The sequence below is a fragment of the Etheostoma spectabile genome, chromosome 5 (genome assembly GCF_008692095.1).
Source record: "Etheostoma spectabile isolate EspeVRDwgs_2016 chromosome 5, UIUC_Espe_1.0, whole genome shotgun sequence".
Classification (NCBI taxonomy): Eukaryota; Metazoa; Chordata; class Actinopteri; order Perciformes; family Percidae; genus Etheostoma; species Etheostoma spectabile.
The window spans coordinates 2019745-2028057 of NC_045737.1; the positions used below are offsets into that span (position 1 = coordinate 2019745).

Sequence of the window (8313 nt, forward strand, 5' to 3'; positions counted from 1 at the left end):
ACTTTTCTTGTCCCTCCTGTAGGCTGCAGTAACACTGTGTACAGACCAAAGCCCAAAGTCAGTTAGTTGTTTCTTCTCCTTCTCTATAAACTTTCACTCCTTCTTATGCAAACCTCTGGCTTTGGACCGGAGCTGCGGTGGCCCCGCCCACTGACGCCCACCTCGCCGGAGACGGCCTGAGACGCGTGTTTTCTTTTGTTTTTTTTCCAGGATGGTAGGAGAATACTCATGAATATTCATTAGGGAGCTCATCCCTGAATGGCTAGTATTCGTTCACTGCTCTGGTTTGGTTGGTTAGGTTCATGCAAGAGGAGGGTTTTGCAAGAGGAGTGGGATTGGTTATGGTTAGGGTGAGAATGTCAGGGCGAGCCAATCACGGATGAGTCTTCCCCATAGACAGTTATGAAAGCGTTAGGGTTAGAGTCTTTCCCTACCATCCTGCAAAAGAAAAAGAAAAACTCGAAATAGCTACTCCGAAGCGACAATGCGGCCTTCAAAGACTATCCAAAAATTGTAAAAAAAAAAACAACAACAACAAAACAAAACAAAAAAACGACAAGGTGATCATTAAACAGCCATTAAAAGTAAATGGGGAGAACTGCTTATTATTTGCTGGAAAAATTACCGTGATAACTAAGGAGTAGGCTGTGTTCTTATTTTAGAAAGAAGAGAAACAGAGCTGTGATGTACTTCAAACTGAAGAGGAACACATGTCCATCGGGCGTGTAGTTAGTCAATCAATGTATTTCTTTGTTACGTAAAATCATCTAAGAATAAAATTTTTAGTGAAATGTAATGTGTCAATTCCTTCAATGTTAGCCTACGCATTAAAAACAGTAATAATAATAAATAGGCTACATGTGTATGATGGGGGTTCTATACTGGCCTAATGGTAGAGGAAAACAATGAATTCATAAAAATTGTAGTAAAAGTATTATGCATTGTTATGCCTGTGTTGCAAAATATATTGACATCATTGACAAGTTGTCTCCGTTATATCACATCTGTGCTGGTATACCACACTTCCTTGACCACATAGAGCTACATTTGATCTAGATGAAGGCAACTTCGTCATGTGTAGGATGATTTTTGCCTGCGAACCTCTTCGTTATTCTTGTTATTTAGCACTGATCACAACTTCACAAGAAAGCAGCACAAGTTTCCTCAAAGTTTTAAAAACCACAACTGGACTGGACTCTGCTGCCACCTTGTGTGAAATAAAATGGGGCATTTTTGCAACAACAACGTTGCAAGCTTTGTGGAACACAGGCAGAGGCGTATAGGCCTGGGCGTCCCCGGCTACAGCCCTGAACGCACCAAATCTCTCACCCTTTCTCTTTTATTTACTTTTTTACAAAAATAAGTATAATAGAATAGAATGGCACATGCAAATGAAAACAAGTATTTTCCAAGGCACTCACAGTTCTTACAATGTTTTGTAGAACTCATGGTACTTTGTCCGGTATATTTTTTACAAGGCGAATAGAACGGGCAGCTACGTGCGGGGTCTGACCATCATGTTGTTTTGGTTGCTATCACCTAGCAACTGTCTCTACGTGAGAAAAGCTGCGAAAGGTGTAAAGGAGGAATCATAGCCAAATCAGTGATGCTATAATATGGGCTGAAATAGCGTTATGCGCCAAGCGCAATATTACTGCGTTAGTTTGAAATTCCTGTGACGTGAAGTTTCCAGTCCATGGTTCAGACTCAAACACACGGAGCTTTTACTAGTGTCCACACTCTCTGTAAAAATAAAGATAAGCAACGCGCCTTCTGTGGTCTGTGCAGCTTGAGGTTTATAATGGACGCGCTGCGCTGTGGACATGCGGCGGCATGCTGCTGCTGTGTCGCGTTTGTGCTCCGTGTATTTCTGCCGTAGCCTAGTTTTGGTTTTCCACCTCCGATGTATAACAGCATATAGGCCTACAGACACTTCTCTAAAGTTTGTCTCATTCATTCATTCATTCAATTTTATTTATAGTATCAATTCATAACAAGAGTTATCTTGAGACATTTTACTGATAGAGTAGGTCTAGACCATACTCCAGAATTTACAAGGACCCAACAGTTGTAGTAGTCTCCTCCAGAGCAAGCAACAGTGCGACAGTGGCGAGGAAAAACTTCCTTTTAGGCAGAAACCTCGGACAGACCCAGGCTCCTGGTAGGCGGTGTCTGACGGGCCGGTTGGGGTTAGAATGAAGAGACCAGATACCCAAACGGGGCTGTGTGTCTGTCAGAAGGTCTGAGATCTACCGGATCAGCAGATATCACAATACAATTATTATTGTAATAGTCTATTATATCTTTATTTTTTCATCAAAATATCACAGCTCCAAATCTCAGAGAACACAAATGGGATAAGTTATATTTTTTAACATGCACAAATCTTGCTCAAACACATCTGAAATATCAATTCAATTTCAATTCAATTTTATTTATAGTACCAATTCATAACAAGAGTTATCTCAAGACACTTTACAGATAGAGCAGGTCTAGACCACACTCCAGAATTTACAAGGACACAACAGTTGTAGTAGTTTTGGCGAGGAAAAACTTCCTATCACAGTCCAGGGGTTTATTAATTGATTAAAATGAATGAATTTGTCATTGAGTTGAATGATAGTTATATGCACATTTAAGGAGGTTACATCCCCAACATTTAAGGAGGTTACATCCCCAACAAAAGAGTAAATTATGCCTAGGCTACATGTGTTCTGACTCAGATATAATTAGACAAGTTGATCCAAAGGAGATGAAATAGTTGAAAGCAATACATAATACCTGAGAGCCTCATTCTGATATATTCCATCATGTTTTTTATATCTGGATTGTAATCTAGGTTTCCCTTTACATAAAGATATTTCCATCATACATCGATTCCAAAAAAGGTAGAAATAGGGGCATAAGAATTCACCAAAATGCAGGAATTTAAGTGTTTTATGCTGAAAATTTTACAGGGGGGAACCCCAGACCCCAACGTCATAAAAACCTAGGCCCTTAGGTGGCCAGGCCAGCTTTGATGATTATATGTTGGTGTTATTTAACTAACATCTATAAACTGGGCAGCTAAAATAAACATTAAAAAGCTGGACAAGCCATTCCCCTTTTTGCATTGCATTAAGTTTAGTTAAATGGGTCCGGGCTAAGCCCTGAACCTCCCCAGGTCGTAGAAACGCCCCTGAACACAAGTATTAGAAATTCAAGATGTTCCACTTCATTTGTAAAATTATGTTTAGCTCTTAGATGTGCTATATTGGTCTCTTTCTTTTCAAAGATTTTTTTTTCTTCTCTACATAAACCAGACGGATCATTAGTGACTCTGCGGTGCAGCTTTGGCAGTGTATTGGGTGTTTTTTGTGAATGGGAGGAAATCAATGTGTTGTTCAGAGTGTTGTTCACAACCACAGCTTTCTGTACAACACACTGATTTCTTGATTTCAAGACAATACAGATTTAAGGCTGCAGAACAATTACAAAGTTTTCCTGCAACCTTTTGGCCTCAATAATGAGCATGTAAGGTGTTGTAAACTCATATAAATCACATGAAAGTTTCAGACAAGGTAAGACAAGGGGTTCCGGTTTGCCATTATCGCCTTCTTAAGTGCTTGATATGCCTTTTTATAAGGCAGGATTTTAACCATTTAGCTTTTATTGAGGTGTTTGTGGCATTTGGTCACTATCAGTCTTTGCAGCATCAGCGGACACTGTCACTTCACTGCTTGAATGAAGCTTATAGTTAGGGCATAGAATCGAATATTGTTAGGGAGTAGTAGTTAGTCACATAGTTTCATATAATATAACTAAAGGGAGACTTGGTATACAGCCCGATCCGGTTGGGGGGAGTTCTGGCCGACCGGGCTGGAGCTCTCTTTACCTTGTCTCTCTTGGTTTTGTTGTAATAATAGTTTTAGACAGCTTGGGACTTATTTTGATACACTAGTTAGGGCATAGAATCGAATAATGTTAGGGAGTAGTAGTTAGTCACATAGTTTTCAGATTTATCATCATATAATCAAGAATATAATAGAACTAAAGGAGACTTGGCATACAGCCCGATCCGGTTGGGGAGAGTTCTGGCCCGGCCGGGCTGGAGCTCTCTTACCTCGTCTCTCTTGGTTTGTTGTAATAGTTTTAGACAGCTGGGGACTTATTTTGATACACTAGTTAGGGCATAGAATCGAATATTGTTAGGGAGTAGTAGTTAGTCACATAGTTTTCAGATTTATCTAACATATAATCAAGAATATAATAGAACTAAAGGGAGACTTGGCATACAGCCCGATCCGGTTGGGGAGAGTTCTAGCCCGGCCGGGCTGGAGCTCTCTTTACCTCGTCTCTCTTGGTTTTGCTGTAATAGTTTAGACAGCTGGGGACTTATTTTGATACACTGAGCTCCTCTCTCCTCTATCTTACTATCTTTTCATTTTGTGCATCCATGTCCCAGAAATGCGTGTTACTAACCTATTTCTGGGGAGTCATTCCCCGGAGTCCTTATGTTCTTTTTTCACCAGCATGTTCCCTTGGATCAGAGAGGCTCCGAAATCAGGGTAGCAGCTGTCGCCATGGTCCCGCTACACGTTCTGTGATGCCATGTGCAACTGCTACACTGCGGTGCCCTGCTACGTCCTGCTACGTCCTGCAACGTCCTGCTACGTCCTGCTGTGCCCTGCTGTGCCTTGTAATGCCGCACAGCGTCCTGCTATGCCATGAACTACTACAAAGAACTTCTACAAACTACTAATTTTTTCTATTTTTATTGCCACTCTTCATTCTAACCCCAACCGGCCCGTCAGACACCGCCTACCAAGAGCCTGGGTCTGACCGAGGTTTCTGCCTAAAAGGAAGTTTTTCCTCGCCACTGTCGCACTGTTGCTTGCTCTGGAGGAAACTATTAGAACTGTTGGGTCCTTGTAAATTCTGGAGTGTGGTCTATCTGTAAAGTGTCTTGAGATAACTCTTGTTATGAATTGATACTATAAATAAAATTGAATTGAAATTGAATTGAACTGCTGCCAGTGCTTTTATTTCTAAGACCAAGCAGTGACTGATCATTATCAGTATTGCATGAACTCACTTCCTCTTCCCCTGTTCATTTCTGCATAACTGAGTTGTCACATTTTACCTAGTCTATATCCTCAACGTTCCACTCCGTTGCCGCCGAAAATCCGCCAGATTTCACTCATTTAGGCATGAATATCCATTGCCTGGGGCTTCCTTTGTGTTGGCATTTTAAACTGTGGTTGACTTGTGAGGACTATGATTAACCTTTTCTCAGATTTCTGCAGCATAAATCCAGACAGCTTATCTGTCCAATCTGAGTTTTCTATCCTGACAGACTATCTGTCCAATCTAAGTTTTCTATCTGAGTCTGAGTTTAGCACGACTAAAACCACTTTTAACTGTACACATTCAAACAAAACAAGTTCCTTCCGAGCCTATTTTGCAGCGGCACCGTGGCTTTTCTCCAGTGCTAAGCACCGCTCAAGACAATTGTGATTGGTTTAAAGAAATCCCATTAAACTAATGTGCTGGTTGCAATGAATGCTTACTATTTGTAATATTATTATATGTTTCTTTTCATATCCAGGGGTTGTTATGGATGGGTAGCTGCCCTCCACTTATGTTTCTGTTTCTTTTAATTTTCTCTCCCTTTCCCTGTTGCAACACACTGTATATGCAGACGCTGGAGCCCTGGCAACTCAGGACTGTTAGGTTTATGCCATACCGAAGCTAAATAGTTTGTTGGATGCTGCTGCTAGTTCTAGTTCTAAGAACAAGCTGAGGACTAGTTATGTGAAAATTCTGGTTCTCCATTCTCAGAGCCCTCTGTTCGGGAATTTGGGAGTTAGGTTCTGCAGGATTTTATTTCATTTATCGCTTTTTATCATTCTTTATTTATTTTTTTTCCTTTCTTCTTTTTCTTGCGTCCTCCATCTCTCTCTCTCTCTCAACAAGGCACTACGTTACATTACCTTCCCCTTACTCTTTAATGTTCGATAATGACTAATGTAACAAGGAATGGGGGAGCAGGTCTGAGATTTGTGTCTTGGAATGTTAAAAGATCAATGGCCCACTTAAGAGAGGTAGAATTTTTTCCCACCTAAAACATCTTAAGACTGACATTACTTTTGTACAAGAGACCCATTTAATTACTAAAGAACATCATAGATTAAAAGCTTCATGGGTTGGCAACAACCTTCACTCCCACTTTAGTAGTAGGGCAAGGGGCACGGCCATTTTAATACATAAGAAGGTCAAATGTTTACCAACTAAAGTCATTGCTGACCCTCAAGGCCACTTCATCAAAGTTTCTGGTTCTCTAAATAACGACGATGTTGCTATCATCATTCTCCATGCACCTAACTGGGATGATGAATTATTCATTGCCAAAATTATCTCAGTCCTGCCTGACCTGAACTCCCTCCATTTAATTTTGGGAGGTGACCTCAACTGTGCAATAGATCAACTAAAGACAAATCCTGCCCTAAAAGAAGCCCTCTTCCAAAATGGTCAAAGCACTCTCATCATTCATGAGCCAAACAGGAAGTATTTACCCAAGGCGTTTTTTTCCCCTTACAAAAAGCAATTTTCTTTCTACTCACACGTCCACAATACATTTTTTTGGATTGATTTTTTTTTTTTCTGATAGCTATTTTCTGTTTGCTGTAAATAGCATAGAATACCCCACTACTGTAATATTGGATCATGCTCCGTTGTTGCTTGACCTCTCTTTTATGCTTCTACAGAAAACACGTCCCCCATGGAGATTAAACTTCACTTTGGTAAATGATGATATATTCTGTAAAACAATCTCAAAAGCTATTGATGATTTCCTTATGTAAAACAACTCTGACCTCATATACCCATTACTACTTTTGGAGACTCTAGTTGTCCGAGGAGAGATTATATTGTACTCTGAATGAATTGAAAAAACAAGAAAAGCTTATGGAAAGAATAAGAGAAGTGGACAGTAAACTTTCAGTTTCAATCTCCTGAATTGGTTAAAATTAGACAAAATCTCCAGATGAATTACAATTTACTCTCAACTCAAGAGACAGAAAAGTTACTGTTACGATCACACAGATTGTTTATGAGTATGGTGAGAAGGCAGGATGCCATTTATTACGTCAAATCAAGGCCCACTCAGCATCCCAGCAAATTAGACAAATAAAGACCCACTCTGGTGAACTTACAGTGATCCCTTCATTCATTAATAACACCTTCCGGTTGCCGATCCGGACGGTTATTCCTATAGAGTTTTACAAAAGATTGTAAAGATGATAATCGGCCCCTCTTCTTTTAAAAATGTTTAACGACTCTCTGGACCAAGGGACCCTGCCCCATAATCTCATCGAAGCCACAATTACTTGAATACTAAAAACTGGCACAGATGACTCAAATTGCAGCTTTTACCACCCAATTTCTCATTTAAATGCAGACTATAAAATTCTAGCTAAGGTGTTAACTATCCGGCTTGAACAAGCACTGCCTAAAATTATCTCACCCGACCAAACCGGGTTTATGAAAAACACTCCTCCTCTAACATCCGTAGGCTACTTAATACTGTTTTCTCCTCCATCGGATGAGAAACCTGAGGTTGTGGTCTCTCTGGATGCTGATAAAGCTATTGATAGGGTAGAGTGGGGGTACGTCTTTGAGGTTTTCAAGAGATTCTGTATTGGCCCCAAACTTATTTCCTGGATTACTCTCTTGTATTCTTCACCAAGGTCCTCCGTAAACACTAGAGCTGACAGTCTTCCTCTATAATATCATTCTAATTTCATTTGCTATTTTTGTAAATATTAAAATAATTTTTTAATGTATTGCTCAATGCAGCCTGCATTTCTTGCACGCTGCTCTCTGTTTACATTATAGTAAACCACGAGCACACAGCAACAAACACAAATCAACAGAGAATTCTGTATTGAAGCGGCTCTATGGTAAAGGCTAACAGTGCTGTCACTACTATTTTAGTTTAAGCAACATGTTTCTTGCAGATTAACTTTAGCTGTCTCCTTGAACTTCTAGCTAAGCTCCTGTAACTTGCAACACAGTTAGGAAAGCAGAGCAAGCTAACTGATGATAACATAAACACCTTGGGTCGGTGGATGTCAATTAAAAAGCCATGTTAAAACTATTTCCCATCCTTCTTCCAATTTCCAGCGGCAGCCAGTCACTCCCCCTTGTACTAACGTTACTTGGTGCGTAACGTTACAATAGCTCACAATGCCTTGTATTTCTATCTCCCTTAACTTATTGTTCATCAGACATGACATGAGAAAAACGGAGATTAGCTAACGTTAGCCAACCTAT

General features: G+C 40.1%; 1 protein-coding gene across 1 annotated transcript in view; it reads right to left on the bottom strand.

Moving 5' to 3' along the window:
• Positions 1-157, bottom strand: part of loxl2b (lysyl oxidase-like 2b) — a 74040-nt gene extending 73883 nt beyond the window's left edge. The window contains exon 1 of the mRNA XM_032515324.1: positions 3-157. The gene's annotated coding sequence lies outside the window, so the exon portion shown is untranslated. The remainder of the gene's footprint in view (positions 1-2) is intronic.
• Positions 158-8313: the final 8156 nt, after the last annotated feature.